At 33.8% G+C, this 22,518-nt stretch overlaps 1 non-coding gene and 1 pseudogene across 1 annotated transcript; one reads left to right on the top strand and one right to left on the bottom strand.

Annotated features, from left to right (window-relative positions):
• Window positions 1-1,983: 1,983 nt before the first annotated feature.
• LOC125619510 lies at window positions 1,984-2,070 on the top strand (annotated as a pseudogene).
• A 3,396-nt stretch (window positions 2,071-5,466) lies between these two features.
• Window positions 5,467-5,574, bottom strand: LOC125619492. The gene has a single exon (XR_007351046.1). It is a non-coding gene; the product is annotated as a U6 spliceosomal RNA (small nuclear RNA).
• Window positions 5,575-22,518: the final 16,944 nt, after the last annotated feature.

Genomic DNA, 22,518 nt, shown 5'->3' with positions numbered 1-22,518 from the left:
TTTTTTTTTTTTTTTTTTTTTTTTTTTTGCAACAGTTTAAGGAAACAAGGAACAGTAAGATGGCAAACATGAGAGACTCACTTTGCTTATTTAGAGTGGCAGCTAGGCTCTGCACATGTCTTACATTTAGGCCTAGATTTGTGGGAGGCCCTTAATGTGCTCAGAAAAAACACTTGGGTTCTTTTTCAGTCAACGACTTTAGAGATGAATTAATGAATTAATTAATTCATTAGAATTAATGAAGAAGAATAAAAATACTTGGAGTTGACAGAAGCCCTTCTCATTTTTCTTTTCTTTCTTTCTTACCTTTTTTTTTTTTTAACAGTGCTTGAACCCAGGGCCTTTTCATGGTAGCAGGTAGTCTACCACTGAGCTGACCTCCAGTTTGCAGAAATTCTTTTCTTAACATTAAATTACACTAATACACATTGACAAGGACAGGCTGCAAAGAGGAAAACTAAAAATTCTAGAGAAATAATTGGAGTTGACAAAATCAAGTCAATGACCAAGATAAATCTAAAATGTAAAGTCTTTATTTCAGAGAGTTGACAATTATTTGGTAAACATAGGAAGTATAGACTGCCAATAAAATGTCCTATTTTCCCAAATCATCCTGACTAATGCTTTAGGCCTTAAATTATGCACATAATTAGCTAGACACAGATTCTGAACAAATGTATATAATCAAGCTGTGATGGTTAATTTTATGTATCAACTTGACTGGGTTATGGGTTACCTGGAAAGCTAGTAAAATATTTTCTCTGGGTGCATCTGTGAAGATGTTTCTGGATTTTTAATTTATAGACTAAGATCAACTCTTCCCAATGTGGTCAGACACTATTCTAAACATTCAGAATTCTCAGATGGCAGATGGCTGATTGTGGTGTTTCTCAGTCTCCATAATTGCACAAACTGATTCTTACAATAATATACATTATGGGAATATTAATAATATATATTATTATTATTGGGCATGTTTCTCTGGAGAACCCCAATTTATTCAAGCCAATGTTCATGCTCTACATAGGGGAAAAGAACACAACATATTTCATAAATATTTTAGTATTAAGATTTTTATTTGAAATATTTCAAAGAATGAAAGATTTCATAAAAGAATAATTATGCTAAAAAGATCTAAAAGTTTATAAAGCGTAAGACTTATTTATATTTAAAGACTGAATATATTAGGGTGGCTGTCTAATCTTTGTTAAATATAACTTTATGTAGAGTGTAAATTCCCTTGGCTTTATAAGCCAAGGGAAGCCTGTGTGTTTTTAAAACTTACTTAACTTTTAAGTTGAATATTGTCGATTACATGCCAGCAAAAGTATAATGAAAATGACAACATTGTATGGATTACTCTAAGAGGATAATAGTAGAAAAGAGCTGAAACTTGAGATAATAATAACATTTGCAGAGAGGAGAATGAGACATTTATATCATTATGTAAATGTATAACGAATAAAATAGTCTTTCCTTAATTAACATAAATTGCAGACTGAGTAAATTTCTAATTCAGTGTAAATGAGCTGGCTGTATAACTAGTTACTTGACATTCAGTCATTTTGCACATGTTTAATTCCATTTTGTTCTTGGTTAAGAAGAAATGCGAAATTTAATATTTTTAAACAAATCCTTTGGGAAACAATTGGCTCCTCAGAAATTACAATGAATCCAGGCACTGTGGTACACACCTCTAAGCTCAGCAACTCAGGAGGCTAAGACAGGAGAATCCAAACTTAGAATTTCTTCTTCATTACTAAAGAATATGTTCACTTGCAACGTACATAGCAAGACCCTGTCTCAAAACAAAAGGTAAAGAGGGTTGGGTATTCAGAACAGTGGTAATAGAGCACCCTGGATCCAATCACCAATACTGGGGGAAAAAAAAAAGATTTACAATGAAAAGGTAAATTAGACATAAAAGAATGCTAAATAATAACCAGTTATTTTAGAGTTTAATTACCTAAAGAAAAGAGTTAGATCCTTCGGTTCATAAGCGTGATGATTGGGTGTGCACGCTCTTGTGTGAGATGTGCCTCCCTCTAAGTCTTGTTACAACATCTGACGTGAAAAAAAGAAAAAAAAAGGAAAGAAAAGAGTTAATGTCTTCTGAAACATATTTTTCATTACCATTTCTCTTGCCTAATCAAATTTCCACTTATTAAATGAATAAGTGGAACTCATTCTCCTTATCCTTAGCCCATGATTAATGGGAAAATTGTTTTCTATTTTATTATTCTTAGTGATTACCTTACTTATTACAGTATGCATTTATGATTTATCAAAATGTGATATTTTTGCTACTTTTACCTTATTCCCAGAACATGCTATAATTTTAGAAAACTATAACAATTTTTATCTTCCATCTAATATACTCTTTTTTTGTAATTTCTTTCTTTATTTTAATTTGTTATATAAGACAGCAGAATGCATTTCAACTATACTCTTATTCTATATTTTTCTCCATACTTTAAAGACAAAAAGTCACTATTATCACTATTTGTGCAATAAATATTCATTTAGATATACCCAAGTGTTTTAATTTTGTTGCTTTTATATCTGTTAACATCTCCAATTGGGATTTTTTTTTCCTACCTAAAGAGTATTCTTTATACTCTCTCCAGTGTATATGTGAAAGTGACTGATTCTCAGTGTTTTCTGAGAATCTCCTTATTTCTTCTTCATTACTAAAGAATATGTTCACTGTATGTAGATTTCTACTTTAATCATGATTTTTTTCCCAGTGCCTCGAAGTTACCATACCATTGTCTTCTGGCTTCCATTGTTTCTGTTGAGAAGTTAGCTATTGGCTCTTAGAAAATTCTGTCACTAGCCACACAACAATGTGTTGGGTCAATGATGGACAATGTATATGATGGTGGTCTCATTAGATTATAATGAAGCTGAAAAATTCCTATTACCTGGTGATGGTGTAGCTGTCATATCACTGGAGTGCAATGCATTACTCATGTGTTGGTGGTGATGCTGGTGGAAACAAACCTCCTGCATTGCCAGTCATGTAAAAGTATAACATATACAATTATGTACGGGACAATATACTTGATAAAGGTAATACATGACTGTTACTGGTGTACATATTTACTATACTATATTTTTAAATCTTTATTTTAGAGTGTACTCCTTTTACATATCTTTTTTTTAAAAAACATTAACTTTAAAATAGCATCAGGCAGGTTTTTCAGGAGGTATTCCAGGACGTGGTATTGTTATCATAGAAGATGACAGTTTCATGAGTGCTATTGTCCCAGTGAGACAAACTGTGGAGATGGAACACAGAGACATTGATGAGCCTGATCCCGTATAGGATAGGCTAGGTACATTTGTGTCTTTGTTTTTAACCAAAAGTGTGAAAGTAAAAAATAAAAATAATTGAAAAATAGGAAAAAGCTTACAAAACAAGGATAAAAAGAAAAAAAATATTGCCTAGCTTGGTGGCACATGCCTGTAATCCCAGCGATTTAGAAGGCTGAAGCATGAGGATTGCAAGTTCAAGCCCAGCCTCAGGAATTTAGCAAGGCCCTAAGCAACTAAGCAGGACCCTGTCTCAAAATAAAAAATTAAAAGGTCTGGGGATACAGTTCAGTGGTAGAGCACCCCTGGGTTAAATCCCCAGTACCAATGACCAAAAACACAAAGAAAACAATATTTTTCTATTCCACAAAATGTGTTTCTGTTTGAAATTAAATGTTATTACAAAAAAATTTAACATAATTAAAAAGTTTCTGAAGTGAAATTAGAGTAAGCTAAAGTTAATTTATTATTGAAGAAAGAAAATATTTTTAATGAATTTAGTGTAGCCTACTACAGTGTACCCTGTTTATAAAGTCTACAGCAGTGTACATTAATACCTTAAGTCTTGCCATTCACTCACCAATCACTGACTCATCCAGAGCAACTTCTAGTCCTGCAAGCTCCATTCTTTGCAAGTGCCCCATATAGAGATGTTCCACTTTTCATTTATACTTTACCTTTTTTAGATTTAGATATGTTTAGCTACAGAGTACTTACCATTGTGCTATCATTGCCTACGGTATTCAGTGTAATAACATGCTGTTCAGATTTGTGGCCTCAGGACAATAGGCTATACCATAGTCTAGGTGTGTAGAACACTACACCATTTATGTTTGTGTAAGTATACTCTGTGGTGTTTGTACAATGATGAAATTGCCTAAAGATGCACTTCTTAGAACACAGTCCTCTTATCAAGTGACACATAATTATATTGTGCCTTGAGAGTTATTAATCTTTTTTTTCCCACTAATGGCTCTTCTCCTCTTTCCCCCTTCCCACTGAATTTTAATATCTTCTACTTATATTTTCATAAATCTTCTGCAATGGGTGTGATTTCTTATGGTTTATCTTGTTTAGAATTTTGGGGGATTCTTGAATATTTAACATAAATTGCACCAATTTGGGGACAATTCTTTTCAGAAAAGCTGTTATCTCTTCAGACACTGCCTCTTATTTTCTCTCCTTTTCTTCTAGGATTTCAAATATATCTGTTATTTTTCCATAGGTTCAATCCCCAGTACCATCAAAAAAAGAATGATTCCTGGTTGTGCCTTAATAAAAATATAAAATGCCACCCATAAAAGAGATTAAAAAAAAAAACATGAGTCTGAATTTGATTAAGCCTATAACCAACCTACTAGTTTACAGACAATACAAGTAACACTATTCAGTTAACAATCTTGGCTTTTTTCTTTTTTTCTGAAAATACATATGTTTAATTCCAGAGAAGGATTCTGGCTTATCCTGGATCCCATTTCTACCATTTGGTCTAATTTCTTGGAACAGGGGTTGATAAACTATAGTAGATTATTGTCACTTATGCATCCCTACAAACAGTGATGGTGACTGACAAAATAATAGGCAGTTATGTCAGAATTTGTTGGAAAGTGGAGGAAATAAGGAAGAAAACACCAGATATATATCACAAACAATACAGTGGAAAGACAGGTCTTTTTATGTAATACTTTATTATATGCTGAAAACAGCAATTATTCAGTGAATTATCTAGGATAGTTGCTTAGCAGTTTGATTTTTTTAAACTTCTAGCCAAAAAATCAGAATGAACTTTAAGGATCAGAGTTAATGGTGGAAATAATTAAGTCATAATAATCTAAAAGGAAAAATATATGAATCACTTTTGATCTCTCACTAGAAAAATCAAAGAAAATACCACAAAATAGTAAATTTGTTCTTCTTTCTTCTCAAGCAATTACATAATTCTAAATATGTATTTTTATGTGTATATGAAAAATGTATAAATATATGTTTCAATATATATTTAAAGTATGTGTATAAAATATGTAATTGAGCTGATAACATATAAAAATATATTTGCCAATATCCCTTATGAGTATATAGAAAAAAAAATCCTCGATAAAATACTAGAAACTGAATCCAACAGCATATAAAGCGGATTTTAAACCATGACTAAGTGAGATTTTATTTTTCATGAATTTGGTTGTTATCCTTGCACAGAGGCCATGATAATCTTCTCTATATCATTCAAATTTTCGTTGTATGTTTGCTGATGAAGCAAGCACCCAAGTGTAATTTATCCCAGGAATGCAAGTTTGTTCCAACATATGAAAATTAACCAATGTAACAAAATACATGATTAGAGTAGCAGGAAAACGCATGATCATCTCATCACAGAAAAATCATTTAACAATTTAGCATCATTTTATGATAAAAAAAACAAACTATGATTAGAAAGGAACTTTTTCACCTTCACAAAAGGAATTGATGAAAACTTCTCAGCTAACACCACATTTAGTGGTAAAAGGCTACATGCTTTCCCCATAAGACCAGTAAAAAGCCAGGCATATTCATTCTAGTTACTTTCATTCAACATTGTACTGGAGGTTCAAATCAGGGAAGACTGGAAAAGAATTACAATTATCTTTAGTCTCTAAAACAAGATATTGTGTGTAAGACCTAAAGAATTCACCAAAAAAATTTAGATCTAATAAATAAGTTCAGCAAGTTTGCCGGATATAAGATCAATATACAAAAATCAATTGTATTTTCTACTCTTGCAATAAATAATCCAAGTATGAAACTAAGAAAACTATTTCATTTATAGTAACATCAAAAATAATGAAGTACTTAGGAATGAATTTAGTAAGAGAGAAAAGTAAACTGAAAACTATAAAATGTTGTTGAAAGAAATTTAAAGAAACAAAAAGATGACTCATGTTCATGGATCAGGAGACAATATTGTCAAGATGGCAGTAATCTACAAATTGATCTAGGAATTTAATGCAATTACTCTCAGGATCTAGCCTGGCTTCTCTGTCTATCCTAAAATTTACATGGAAACTTAAGATACCTAGACTAGCAAAAACAATCTTGAAAAGGAACAAAATTGGAGGATTCGCTTTCCAGTTTCAAAACTTATTACAGAGCAACAGTACTCAAGGCAGTATAGAGCTAACATAAGGATAGACATATAGACCACTGGAGTTGAAACAAAAAACTATCCTAAACCCTGACTTTTACATTAGTTAATTTCCCACAAGAATGCCCAAACAATTCAATGATGGAAAGAAGAATTTTTCAACAAATTATGCTGAGATAACCCTATAGCTACAGGCTAAGAATGATACCTCATACCACATACAAAAATTAACTCAAGGGGAAAGGGGAGGAAGGGTAGAAGTACTGGGGAATGATATTGGTCAAATTATATTGTTATATCATGTGCATATAGGAATAGGTAACAATCAATTCCACCATTATGTACAACTATAGTGCACCAATAAAAAAGGTGAGAAAGGGGGCTGGGGTTGCAGCTCAGTGGTAGAGTGCTTGCCTTGCACATGTGAGGCACTGGGTTTAAACCTCAGCACCACATAAAAATAAAATAAAGATACTGAATCCATCTACAACTAAAAAATAAATAAATAAGAAGCTTTAAAAAACAAAATTTAAAGATTAACTTGAAATGGATCAAATACCTAAATGTAAGAGCCAGAATTATAAAATGTGATAGCTACAATTCCCCTAATCTTAGGAGAAAAGATAAGAGTAAATGTTCATGACCTTTGACTCAGCAGTTCTCTGAGTTATAGTACTAGACACATTAACGATGACAAAAATAGATAAATAGGACTTCAACAAAATTACAAACATTTGTGTGTCAAGGGATACTGTAAGAAAAGTGAAAAGACACCTAACAGAATGGGAGAGAGTATTAGCAATTAATACATTGGACAGGGACTTTTATCTAGAATAGAAAAAGTTCTCCTTATAACTGAATAATAGAAAGACAAATGGCTCAATTAAAAAATGTGCAAATTATGTTATTAGTTATTTCTCCAAAGATTTTATACAACAAATATTTGAAAGGGTGTTCAATATCATTAGTTACCAGTGAAAAGTAAATAAAAACCACAATGACATACCACTTTACACCCATTAGAATGACTAGTACCAAAAAGACAGACAACTACAAATATTAGTTAGGATGTGGAGAAATCACTCTCATATAATGCTGGTGAGAATGTAATGCTGCAGTTACTTTGGAAAACAGTCTAATAGTTGCTCAGAACTAACATGAAGCAATTCCACTCTTAGGTATATATTCGAGAGAAATTAAAACATATCCACACAAAAACTTGTACATTTTTCATAAAAACCAAAATATAGAAACAACTCAATGTCCATCAACTAATGAATGAAGAAACAAAATGTTCTATATAGGGGCTGGGGATGTGGCTCAAGCGGTAGCGCGCTCGCCTGGCATGCATGTGGCCCAGGTTCGATCCTCAGCACCACATACAAAGAAAGATGTTATGTCTGCCGAAAACTAAAAAATAAATATTAAAATTCTCTAAAAAATGTGCTATATCTATACAATGAAATATTATTTGGCCATAATACAGAATACTGATGCATGCTATACCATGGGTAAACTTCATGAACATTATGTTAAGTAAAGATACCAGTCATGATAGATCGTATATCACATGATTCCATTCTTTTTTTTTTGGGGGGGGGTGCTGGAGATTGAATCCAGGGCCTTGTGCAGGCAAGGCGGGCACCCTGCCAACTTATCTATAGCCTCAGCCCCCCATGATTCCATTTTTATAGCGGCAGAAAGTAGATTAATGGTTGCCTAGAGTGGGAGTATGGGATGACAAGATCAAGAGTGATAGCTAAAGGACACAGAATTTATTTTTAGTGTAAGACTTCTATAATTGATTGCAGTGATGTCTGTACATATCTATAATAGATAAATTGCAGGTGAGTATATCTATTTAAAATATTTTTATTTTATTAATTAATTTATTTTTTGTATGTGGTGCTGAGGATCAAACCCAGTGCCTTAAGTGTGCTAGTCAAGCGCTCTACCACTGAGCCACAATTCCAGCTCTGAGTATATCTTAATAAAGTTGTTGTCAAAAATATTTAGATGTTGAAATGTAGGCTTTTTTCATACTGACATACCACTGTTAGATCAATAACTTCTGTGGGGAAAGTGATAATGATAAATGTAGTTATATCCTGAAAATCTAAATAAAGCAAAATCTGGCAGGGATTGAGGAGGCAAAAGAATCTGTTCTTACTTGGGATTACACCTAAGGAAAGGAAATACATGTAAAAGTGAGCTTTAACTTATTGCCTGTACACTTAGTGATAGAAAATGACTTGATAGTTTTTGCTACTTATTTAGTTTAGCTGAATGCATCAAAAGAGCCTAATCCAGTAAAATAATATATTCCCAGAGGTTTGGAAACATTATATGCCTCTAATGGCTAGTTCAGAACCACTTTTTATAGGTATGAACACTGAGAGACATTTGTTCCAAGGCAGATACAATGCTAGAATAAGATGTTGAAACTTAAGTTTTCAATATTATGACTTGCTGTGGGTAGGTCAAATTGTAAGCCTTGTGTTTTTTGCTTTGAATGTAATATAAAAATGGACGTGAATGCTTCTTTGAAAATAACACATGGCGTAACTTTGATTCATTGGTATATATTATAAAATAAATATGGAACTTCAGGCTTTCTTTTCATGATATATGATCCCAGTCTGATTTTTTATATCTAGTTATGTGGTGTAGGTTTGACATTTAAAATAAAATTGCAAAATGAAAACCCATTCATGTTCCATTTGGAAAGCATAAGTATATATAAAAGAAAATATATAACTTGTTTTAGGAGTCAGAACAAAAGATCAGGCTCAGCAGAGTACAGTCTATAATCAGGACTCCCTGATCCACCAGAAATACTTTTCCTTTGAGGGATCTGCACCAACTTCTTTTTAAAGGTCTTAGTTTATCATGTGAACATACCACTTCAATCACCATTTATGTGCAAAAATTGCTTGATGCTTCATACTGAGTATATCAGGAAGAGTTTTCTTATTAGAAGCAAATTTGAATATCTTTTGGCTTATGAAGACCAGGAATTATTCTCATTGAGAACACTAGTGTGCTACATGATTAAACACAAAATATTATCAGAAAGTATACAAAACAATAGTGTCTAGGGATTTCAGTGCTTTCTCCCCCAGAGGAAAATCTATATCCTGGCAACCTGCCTCTATTTTCTCAAATAAAGTTCCCACTTAAATGTCTTTTGACATTTTTCATCTGGAATATTTTCATGAAGACTGTATGGGAGACAAAGAAGCACCTAAAAACAGACTTAACAGTAGGGCTAAGGATATTGTGAAATTGGTATTATTTTCACTCTTACTTTCTGATTCCCTTTCCCTCCTTCTGTTGCCTTTCCCTCCTTTACCTTGAGTTCATTTCATATTCCATGCAGCCATTCTTTTGAAAGAGAATCTCTGATAAATGAATTTATATCAATATGCAAATAACTGGAAGTTGTTCCTTTAATAATTTTTGTATTTTTTTTTAAAAGCTGCCTCTCAGGCTGGGGATGTGGCTCAAGCGGTAGCACGCTTGCCTGGCATGCCGGGGCACTGGGTTCGATCCTCAGCACCACATAAAAATAAAATAAAGATGTTGTGTCCACCAAAAACTAAAAAATAAATATTAAAAAAATTCTCTCTCTCTCAAAAAAAAAAAAAAAAAAAAACCCTGCCTCTCCCTCTCCCTGAGGGTGGGGGGACAACAACAACAACAACAATATATATATATAATATATATAAGACTTCTTGATGTCTGTACATATCTACATATCTATAATTGATAAATTGCATGTGAGTTTTATATATATATATATATAAACTTCAGGTTTACATGGGGAATATATTTTGGACAAAATCTTTGCACTTATAGTCTTCATAAGAAGTCAGTTATTTAGCCTCCCAGCATAGTAAAAGAATCGCCTTAAGTAATAGGTCTACCTTCATTAAGTACTTATTGTTGATGCAACTGTTAAGTGCTTAAAAGAGAAAATATTGTCAGTCTAGAAATAACTACAGCATGGGGTTGAAAGTAGGAAGAAAACAGTAATCACAGTATACTGGCTAACTTTTTCCATCTAGCAAACAAGAATAGGTGGAAGCTGCAGGGTGCCGTCACACACACCTATGATCCCAGGTACTCAGGCCAGAGGATCACAAATTCAAAGCCATCGAGAAATTTAACAAGATCCTACCTCCAAATGAAAAAAAGGGGGGGGGGAGAGTTGAGGGTGTAGCTTAGTGTAGAGCACTTGCCTAGTGTCATCACCACCACTAAAAAAAAAAAAAAAAGTTAAAAACAGGGAAGGTATGTGAAGTGAGTTTCTTTCCATCTACTTATGAGGAAAGGAACTGAAGACATTGTTGAATTTCTAATGAAAAGCAATGTGGTTAAAGCATAGGAATGAATCTGGGAGGAAACAAATTAGGCTAGTAACCTATTTTTCAATCTGGTATGCGAAATTATTTAACACTGGTTTTATTTTGAATGTCATGAGGATGCCCAAAAAGTTTGGACATTTTTTCATCTATCAGTGGGATATATCTGCTTCATCATGTTGAAATCTTTGGTCATTTTTTTTTTTTTTTTTACTTTTCTGTTGAAGTGTTTGTAATTTTCTTACTAAAGTCACAATAATTCTTTGGACATTTTGAACTAATCTTTTATTGGTTATACATGCAGTTATTATCTTCTCTCATTTTGTGGTTTATCTTTTTCACTCCTTGTTGTCCTTTGATTAACAAAAGTTTTAAATTTAAATGTGGTTGGTTCACCATTTCCCCCTTATTTTTTATACTTCTCTGTTTTAAGAAATTTTCCTCCACTGTGACACTATAAAGTTACCGATATTGCATTCTGAAAGTTCCATGTGTTTTTTACTAAATCTCTAATCTGCCCTTTTTGTGGGTATGGTATAAAGTACGGGATGCAATTTCTTTTTCTTTTCTTTCTTTTTGTTCCTATGGTTATCCAGTTGTTCTAGACAATTTTTGTAAAGTCATTCTTTACTTGTTCATTTGAATATAATCAATTCAATCATCAAATCAGTGGTCAAGAGACTTTAGCACAGCCAGGTATGATGGTGTACATCTTTATCCCAGCTAGTTAGGAGGCTGAAGGAAGAGGATGGAAGTTGCCCAGCCTGGGCAATTTAGTCAGACCTTGACTTAAAGTAAAATAAAAGGGAGCAGTGGATGTAGCTCAGTCGTAGAGTGCTTACCTAGCATGTGTGGGATCCTAGATCCCAGTATGAAAAACAAAAACCCTACCACACTTGCAAGAGCTCTTTCTGGGTTCTCAATTCTGCCCACTAGTCTTTTTGCCCTTCACTGTGCAAACACCACACCATTTTAATTACTAAAACTTTATAAATAATTTTATAACTGGTAGTTAAGTTGCTCCACCTGATTCATCTTTATCAAGAGGATCTTAATTATTCTTGGCCCTTGCTCTTCCATATAAATTTTAGAATTAAGTTGTTTAAATTCAACCCAAATCATATCCTGGGATATTGACTGAATTTTATTAAACCATAGAGTAATGGCTTAGGGAGAAATTGCATTTCTACAGCATTAAGTTATTTAATATGAACGTGGCATCTCTCCATTAATTTAGGTCTTCTTAAATAAAAATTTATAATTTTATCTTAAAGATCTTATAACTATTTCTATATTAATTAAGGTGCCCAATATTTTTGATGTTGCTATAAATATTTTTAATTTCATTTTTAACTATTTGCTGGTGGTTTACAGAAATGCAATGTGTAAATATTGATATATCCAGCAAACTTGCTAAATTATAAAAATTAACTCTAAAAATTAATCCATAGATTACTTGGAAGTTTTTATGTGGACAATAATGTCATCTGCAATATAATAAGCATTTTTTGGTCTTTTCATCTCTATACCTTTTCTTTCTGCCTTTCTTCTTTGTCTAGGATGTCTAATACTCTTTATAGAAATAAATATTGTGGTTGTCCTTGACATTTTTCTGACCTCAAATGTAAACTTTCATTGTTTTGTAAATAAAATTTTCTATTTTATACATACCCTTTGTCAAATTTAGAAAGTTATCTTCTTAGTTTTCTAAAAGTTTTCTTATGGATGCATGCTGTTTTATCAAATGCATTTTCTGCATTTATGGACATAATCGTATGATTTTTCTTATTTAATTTGTAAATTAAGCTTTTTATTCCTGGAGTTAAACCTAATTTTGTGAGAATTCATCCCCCATTTTATTTGGCTTTGATTTGCTAATGTGTGCTCCTTGACTTACAATGCGAAATTGAAGTTGAAAATATTGTAAGGTATAAGTAAATATCCTAAATAAAAAATCCATTTAATACAACTAACTTACTGAATATCAGAGTTATGCAACACAGCATATTGTAAACTATCTGTTGTTTGTTTTTGTGATTGTGTGGCCCACTGGGAGCTGCAGCTTGCTGCCCCTGTCCAACATTGTGAGACAATATCGCACCATATAGCACTAGCCTGGGAAAGATCAAAATTCAAAATTCAAAGTATGGTTTCTACTAAATGCATATCACTTTTACACTATTATAAAGTCAAAAAATTTTTAAGTTGAATCATTGTAAGTACAGCACTGTCTGTAATTTGCTAAGGGTTTTGCATTTCAAATCATGAATGATATTGGTTTATAAATTTTTCTTTCCTTCTATACTTAATTTTATTTTTCAGTTTCGTAAAAGTGTAAGCTTGACTGCTTGATATTATTCACAGATCACCTGGTTCTCTTCCTTTATTTTCAATATTTTTTCCTGTTATTCAGATTGAAAATTTTCCACTGATCTATTTTAAGTTCTCTGACCTGTTCCTCTATCAACTCCATTCTGCCATTCAACCCACCCAGTGAAATTTTTAATTATGACATTAAATTCTTCAATTCTAGAATGTTTCATTCTTTTTTATAAAGTTCCTTTTTCTCTCCACTGAAATTTCCTATTCTTTCATTATGATTACTACGATTTGGATGCAAATTGTCCCATATGGGATCCTATGTTTATGGATGAAGGTAGTGGGACCTTTAAGAGGTGGGACCTAATGGAATGTTGTTAGGTCATTAAGGGCACTGCCTTTGGAAGGAATCAATGTTGTTTATATGAAGAAACTTCTTATGAGACAGGGTTATTATAAAAGAGCAAGACTGCTTCCTGTCTTACCATGTGATCTCTGTCACTTGCCCTCCTACCATGATGCTATCTGCGATAGTGTCACACAGCCAAAAGGGCCTACAGCAGAGGCTGAACAGATAGAGCCACCTGACCTGACTTTCAGCCTCCAAAACTGTGAGATAAATAAACCTCTTTTCTTTGTAAGTACCTGGTTTTAGATATTTTGTTATAGCAATGGAAAATGGACTAAAACAACAATCATATTTTCCTTTATCTCATTAAACATAGTTGCAATGACTATGTTAAGGTCTTTTTGTGTATATATATCCAACATCTGGATCATCTATGGTTGGCCTTTGGTTGTTTCACTTTTTTTCTCCTTGGAAGAATGTGCTACATTCTCCCAATTCATTGAATGTCAGGAAGTTTGAGTTGTATCCTGGATGTTGTAAATGTTATGATATAGATTCTGGACTCTGGATTTTTTTTTTTTCATATTTCTCCAACATTGACAGTACATTTTTTTCTTTGTTATAGGATATTCATTGGTTAGACTTAAATTACAAACTCTTTCTTGCTCTGGTGTGCGGAGGCTCAAATCTCAGTACAGACACTGTATTTTAGGGGAACTATTCAAGTCTGACATAGTAATACATCGTTCAGAGGTCAACCTTGGGCAGAGCTTACACATAGGAATTTGTGAAGTTTCCTTCCTAGAATGTCTCCTTTCTGAGATTTCTGTCTTACTTTCTGAAAGCCCTTGTCATCCCAGTTTTGTCCCCTTTGCTCACATAAGAAAGATGATTGTCAAGTTTTAGCTTCATCTGCAATCTACACTTGGAGCCACACTGCAAAAATGACAATAACAATAACAATAACAACAATAACAGTAACAACCCATGCTGGTCACATGTTCCAAGTTTTTAATCCTCTTTAAAAAAAATGTTTATTTATTTATTTATTTATTTATTTAGCAACAGTGGAGACTGAATCCCAGGTAAGTACTGTCTCCAAAATTTGTTGTCATTTGTTTACTCACCAAGGCTCTCAGATAATTAGTTTTAAGATTTTGTCTGAGGGAGGGGCTGGGGTTGTGGCTCAGTGGTAGAGTGCTTGCCTAGCATGTGTTAGGTACTGGGTTCGATTCTCAGCACTACATATAAATAAATGAATAAAACAAAGGTCCACTAACCACTAAAAATATATTAAAACAAAGTTACATTGTTAAAAAAAATTATCTGAGGGAATTTCAGTCTGTTAGGACCTTAATCTTTCACCCTGAGAAACTTTCTATGTCTTTTCAGAGACTTATTTTAAGAAGAAACAATAGTCAAATAGACACTTAAAATTTAGTGACAATTGATGTGAGTTAAAACATGCCCACTACAGTTTGTTGATGAGAGGGTGAAAGAGATTTTCCCCATTATTGGGGCTGTGCTACAATGGAGTTAACCTATTCAGAGTCTTTTTAGTGTTGTTCCTAAAGGCAGAAACGAATATGAATAACCTGGGGATGATTCTGTCATAAGCCTTTCAGATGTCCCTCTCAGTAGAGATTCTTATAAATTACTGATTTCCAACATGGAGAACAAGCACTTCTGAGATGGTACAGAATGTTCTATTTTTTTTCATGATCACCACCATCATTTACTATGTTGCAGCAACAAATTCCCAGAGCAGACATCACTCAAATAGTGCTTTCTAGGTGGCAGAGGTCATTTACCTCAGGGACGCATCAAAAGCATTCCTGGCTGTATTTTTTTATTTGAAGCATGGAAAGGCGAATTGCCCAAAGGCTGTACAAATTACTGTGGTTACTGTGTATAACTGGGATAACTAAGGCCCTGAGGAGCACTAATAGCATGTTGGAAGACATCTAATGATAGATGATATCGGATGTCAGATACTTAACTACCAAACCTGTCAGAAAAATTATGTTTTTCATTGTTCCAATGTTTACTAACAAAGTAATCTCAGTAAAACTTGAAAAGTCTGAAAATGTTCTAAGATCCTTAAATTGGCTTGTACTTCTTGTAACGATAGTAATGGGTAGGGAGATAATATTCATGATTGTGTGAGAAGGCTGTGCCTTTTAGATCTCAAGTCTTTTTGTGTTTTTAAACAGACGGGCTCTTGTCATGCTTAAGTAAATTCTAAAATGTCTCCCAATGCCCTCATGCATTAACATCTTTGGTGGTTTTGTTAAAGATGCATATTCCTAACCTTATCTGTGTCCTACATTAGCAAAATCCAGGGTAGGGAGGATAGAAGGGATGAGACCTTTGAGCCTGCATTTTTTTATATCAAGCTCCCTCAGTGAGTCTTATGCACATAAAAGACAATGACTGTATTAGTCTCAGGAGGGTGTTCTTCAGTTCAGAGATCACAGCATAAAGAAATAAAGAAATCAAGTCACCAAGACATGACGGAAACTTCAATGCATATTGATTGCTATGTAAAAAAAAAAAAAAAGTCCATCTGAAAAGTTTGCAGACAATATCATTTTAATTATATGACATTCTAGAAAAGACAAAAAAAAAAACTATAGACACACACACACAAAAATCTATGGTTGTCAGCAGTTAAATGGATAGAACACAAAAAAGTTTAGGGCACTGAAAATATCCTGCATAATACTTTACAAGAGTATAGAATAGGGCTAGGGTTGTGGCTCAGTGGTAAGAGTGCTTACCTAGCATGTTCGAGGTCCTGCATTCAATCCTCAGCACCACATTAAGATAAATAAATAAAATAAGGGTATTGTGTCCAACTACAACTAAAAAGTAATTTTTTTAAAAGAAAGAGTATAGTATATGATGGATTTATGCCATTGTATATTTGTCTGAATTGTACAACACAGAATGAACTCTAACCATGTACTTTGGTAATAATGTGTCAATTACTGATTGCAACAAATTGTATCCCTCTGGTGAGAAATGTTGGTAGTAGGGAGGTTGAATATGTGAGGCCAGGGGAATATGGAAAATCTGTTAACCTTCTACTCAATTTTCCCATGAACCTAAAACTACTCTTAAGAAAGAAGGTGTTTTTAAAAAAATCATAGTAAAATGATTTAACAAATTTTAATTTTTTAAAAATTTTGTTTTGGTAGTAGTACTGAGATTGAATCCAGGGGCACTCTGCCACTGAGTTGCATTCCCATCCATTTTTATTTTTATTTTGAGACAGAGTCTTGTTAAGTTGCCCATGCTGGCCTCAAACTTGTGATCCTCTTGCCTCAGCCTTCCCAGCAGTGGGAATGGTGCACATGCCACTGCACCAGGTGGTTATTTCTTTTTATTTAATACATTTACAGTACTTCTCCTAAGTACAGAACACTGTGCTAGATGCTAAAGGGATAAAAAGATGAGTAAAATTTGGAGATTCCTACCCTCAATTTTGTTCTACTAATGGAAGATAAGAGTACCCAAAATAGGTTGATTAGGGGAAAAGTACTAAAGTTTAATTGGAGTTGTGATTTGGAATTAATTTATAACCCTGATGTCAGCTCTTAATATTAATGTTTCTCAAAATATCTGGATGCCAAAAAGTAAAGTTAATGAGGACCACATTATAGATCCATCTCAGAGTGAGCCATACAGACCCACAAAAAGACTGGAATTCAAAAAGCATAATGTGTGAGTTGGGTTCCTAGAAGCAAAGCCCAAGGTAAGGATTCTAATTGGTTTATTGAGAGAAAGAATGCTTTCCCAATATGCTAAAGGAGTGCAGGCAAAGGAGGGAGCAAATCTAGGATGCAGTTTCAAGAGATGTAGTTTCAAGATGGCTCAGCCTGAGGAGGCCTGCATGGGAGCATGGAAGCATGGCTCAAGTGTGAGCACTTACCACAGAGGTTTTCCATCCCCGGGACACAGGAGAATTGAGCCACTCTATACCTGAACAGTATTGGTCATGGGGCACCACCCGTGTTCCTAATCACCTCCTACAGCCAGGGTGACAACCTCCAGCTTCAAAGTGTGCCACTGTGAGCCAGTAACAGCCAGTATACACCATGGCTGAGGATGGATGCACTGTCCAGTGAAGAAGGACAAGGAGGGGAGGGAAGCAATCTGTCACACTCACCAGTGCCTTGTGTGATTTTTTAACTTTACAGTGTACTAACTCTTCTGTTCAGGCTCTCTCAGTTAGACTGAATAGATTCAAATCTCACCTGCATGGCTTATTTGTTATCTTCCATTAGTCTCTTTGTATTAAAAAAAAAAAGTATTCTCATCTTTAAAATGCAGTGTATAAAAATTAACTATTAGACTTGAGAAAAAGAGATAAGCAATACAAATTGCTTCACATAGTGTCTGGTGCATAGCTAACACTCAATAAATTTTAGCAAATACTGGCTTTTATTTTATTTTCTTACTATACTCCTCATTCAAACCTTGACTACCTATGTCTATAGTCCATTAGCTTCCTGCCTGGTTCTTCTGCCTTAGGTGCTACCTCTTCCTCCTCCACTGAAACATACTGAACAGACACATATGACCCTTTCAGATGATCCTACATACATAACAATTAGTTTTCTTCATAAGGAATTCTCTTCATCATCGCAAAACTTTGTTACTTCCAAGATAAAATTCCTGTTTTTGCCTGCAATACAAGTTGTTTTATAGCTTGACTCTTCATTGACTTTTGCAGTTTTATCTGCTGCTAGTCTTTTACACCAGCAGTTCTCAAACTTTTGGTTTCAGGAACTCCTTTTGTCCTTAAGTTTTTGTTGTTGTTTGTTTGTGTGTGTGTGTGTGTGTTTTTAGCAGTGCTGGGGACCAAACCCAAAGCTTCATGCTAGGCAAGTGCTTTACTACTGTGCTACATCCTCAGCCCAGTTCTTAAGAAAATTCGAAATTAAAATCGAGAAATGTTGAAAAGATTTACATATTGATCCAATTTCCTTTGAAAGACAATGAACATATTATGTTATGAGCAATAATTTTTATGAAAAATAAACATTTTCTAAATTAAACAAATGTACAGGTCTGGGGACATAGCTCAATGGGAGAGTGCTTACCCAGCATGTACAAGGCCCTGAGTTCAATCCCTAACAGGAAAAAATAAAAAATTAAAAACCAAACTTCTTGAAAAGAGTGTCATCTTTTACATTTTTGCAAATCTCTTTTTTATCTAGCTTAAAAGAAGACAGCTGCATTCCCATTATTGTTTCGGTTCAAACAAATAAGGACAGCCTGGGATTTTTGTTTTTATTCAGGTATAATAAGGCCAACAAATCAGGAAATGACTGCCACTGAAAGGACAGTTTGTGCTGGTTATGATAGCATGCACCTATAGTCGCAATCTCTCAGGAGGCTGAGAAAGGAGAATCACTTGACCTCACAAGTCAGACCAGCCTGGGAAACAAAGTGTGACCCTGTATTAAAGGGGAAAAAAAGTAATGACTCACAGCTCAAGAGGAGAGGTAGTGAGTTCTCAGCTCCATGCAAAGCCACATGCAGAACCTCGAGAGTCAATCAGGCAGCTTCCAAAAAGCTAGAGGAACCCATGGACACAGACTTTATTTTGATTTCCACAGGAATCGATGGGTGAGATAGAGTAAGGAGTAAAGCAGTTTTAGGATTGGATGGATTGAAGAATGTTGCCTGACTCTGGGTTAAAGGGATAGTCTCTGGTGGTCCAGAACCTGGCCCTGGAGTGATTTAGGGCAAGGGAATTGTGTCCTGAACTGCAAAATCTGGATAAAAAAGGAAGATGGGCTATGGACTTGGGATTGATTGGTTTGCATATCAAAGGCATGCTCATAGACAAGTTGTTTGCTATCTCTAGGAATTAGCTACTCCTGGGAAGGGCAGTTCTTCGCCTGTATCTGTAAGGCACTGAGATATCAAAGCATCATAAAATATAGAAAATTAAAAACATGATTAATAACCCCTGAAAGTTGTTTTAATGACTTTTCCATAATGTACCAGATATATTTCTAACCCCTTCCCTTTATCAATTTCATATTTTAGTCCTTGTATATTTTACCTCTTTGAACTCTTCTCATTCATCAAAACTGAGCTCAAAAGTTCCTCTCTACTTTGAAATTTTCTCTAGTAATTTTGTAGTTAATTAATCATACATGGCTTTGCAACACCATTTGAATTACTGTCCTATTTTAGTATTTACCTTTCTATAATATAGATTGTCAATTTTTTTTTTTTTTTTTTTTTTTTTTTTTGTTGGTGGTGCTGAGAATTGAACCCAGGGCCTTGTGTATGTGAGGTAAGCATTCTACCAACTGAACCATACCCCAACCCTAGATTGTCAATTTCTTGAGATTGGCAACCTCATTGTACACCGTTTAACATTGTTCCCATCTTCCTCAGTGTTCATCTCTACTCTGTGTGTAAACCTTCAGTTATTAACCAGCCATGAGCCTCTGGTATTCTTTTTTTTTTTTTCAATTTTTTTCAATTTATTTATTTCATACATGACAATAGTGGAATGCATCACATTCATAATTATCCATTCACAGCACAGTTTTTCATAATCTGGTATTCTTACTGACTTGTTTTTTAACAGCTTGACATCCTCCTCCTCTCCTCTTGTTGGTCCTTTGCTTTTTGATGGGTCTTTCTGGGGTCTTTCCTTGTATACTAAATACATGTCTAGAATTGTGCCTTGGCCTCTACTTTTCAGCTAGAGCCTGTACTTGCATTTCCTTCTGGTCATAGTCACTCCTACACAACTTTTGAGATCTTTTTTCATCTTTCCTTTGAGTTGTAGGAAGGATGACACAGACAAAAGTGTCTGTTTATTGTATACCTGTATAAATTTGCATAGAATTATGGCTTCAAAGTCTTTTAAGTCACATTGTTTTCAGTGATTTGGAATTCTCTATAGACGACTGTGTCATTAAAACAATCAAAACTTTATTCTCTTCTGTGTTCCTCTATTCTTGTGTGTCTTAAGAACTTTAAGACAATTCATGACAAATATCTAAACACTTTGTCTTCATTGTCTAGTATGTCACTTGAATCTTTGCTTATAAAAGATTGAATGGCTGGAGATATAGTTTAATGGTAGAACATTTGCTTGGCATGCACTGGTCCTGGGTTTGATTCCCCAGCATTGCCAAAGTAAAATGAAGAAACTTGAAAACCATCTCAGCTTTCTTTTATTCAGCTACATGAGTCTTACTTGAAAGGTTAATATGTAACAAGCATTAACACCCTCATAAATGTTATAACTAAAAACATTAACAACCACAGGATTACAGTGGAGTATTTAGAAACTACCCTTTCTCTACCTCTGACTTAATATTACAGCCTGATTTGTACTACAGTTAGATTAGTCAATATAATTTTTTTAAAGGTATTGGAGATGGAGCATAGGGGTGAACACCTGTAATCCCAGCAACTCCAGAAGCTGAGGCAGGAGGATCACAAGTTTGCATAAGGCCAGATGCAGCCCTAAGCAACTTAGTGAGACCCTAAGCAACTTAGTGACCCTGTCTCAAAATAAAAGGGCCGGGAATGTTGCTCAGTGGTAAAACACCTCTGGGTTCAATCCCCAGTACCATAAAAAAAAATTAAAATTAAAAAATAAAAAGATATTTGAGGACTAGCTAAAGAAGAGATATACTTTCTACTTAAACCCCCGGATTCCTATATGAATACAAAGATCATGAACATTTTACTTTCTAATAGAGCAAGAACAGGGAACATATGTGTTGAGTGTTCATGTGGTAAAGTCATTCATTTGGCACACTTAGGTTTTCATTTTCCCATTTCATTAATAAGGGACAGGCCTGGATTCTGCTAGTGTGCTGAGTTTGAGAGGCAAAGGTTGTTCTCATTTTGATTAAGTGGAGTTATAAAAAATGTCTTATGACTAAAGGTTAGTCCTAAAATTATAATTGGTAGTAGATTAAGATTTCCATACGGGGTAGTTAAACGAACATGGCAATTTGATTTCATGTGACATTTATTTTCAGCATCTAAGGTTTTGCTCTGACATATACCATAGGGATGTTTGTTAAGAATACTGTCCTCTATTTTCTCCTAACAATTCATTATGTATGTTTCATCTGCACATTGATTTAATATTCTTTGAAAGTGCTTAACTTTAGGACTCTATCGGCCTGAATTTTTTAAAATGTCCCAAGTTTACTGTTCACTATATCATTTATATTAATTATGAAGTTATGCTCACTATTTTAAAGGAACCCCTTACAAACTACAAAGAAATCTCCCCAATTTATATTATATTTAGTTAAAAGGTATATCATTACTCTTTGATTATAGCTTATGTGCTGCTTATTTTTTAAATAAATATTGTGATGCTTATATTTTACTTTTTCTGATAAGCAAATGAAATAATGTGACTATTTTGAAAAAGAATGTCATATTTGTGTGCATTAGTTAAGAAACTGATTATTTTCTTTCTTAACTATCTGAAGTTAGAGACGTTATCATTTGACTTGTTTATAGACAGCAGGCCCTGATATTATTTACTGCTCTGATAATACCTTACTAGAGTCATTATAGTCTTGTTGAAATGCCATATAAATAGAACCATAAAAGTATTTACAAAGTTTTTAGAAGATGATTTTATAGAAAAGTTATTCTTGTTATTTCAAAATGTTTTCTGTACTCAAAAAAAATCTTAAATCCCTTAAAGGGTGGAGGGAGGTTCAATGCTAAATTTGCTTTTTCATGTGGTTCAACAGTTTTACTTCCTATTTATGGCACCTCCATTTTAGTTTCAAACTCATGTTTAAATTTATTTATTATTAAGCTTTTTGAATTATCCAGCTTTATCTAATATATTGATAAACAGAAATAGTAAAATACCCCCCAAGAAAACCTCCTTTCAATCTTTGACCCTATCTTTTCCTATAGTAGTGCACTAGTATCTCTAGGAAGGAAACCTATAGTAAGTTTGATCTGCCTCTTTATCATTTTGACCACGTGATGATTAAGACTTCCTTATTCTTTTTTTTTTTAATCAAACTGCA

This window comes from Marmota marmota, unplaced genomic scaffold (assembly GCF_001458135.2).
Source record: "Marmota marmota marmota unplaced genomic scaffold, marMar, whole genome shotgun sequence".
NCBI classification, from domain to species: Eukaryota; Metazoa; Chordata; class Mammalia; order Rodentia; family Sciuridae; genus Marmota; species Marmota marmota.
The sequence above is the reverse complement of the archived record's forward strand: the minus strand, read 5'-3'. Positions and strand labels throughout refer to the sequence as shown.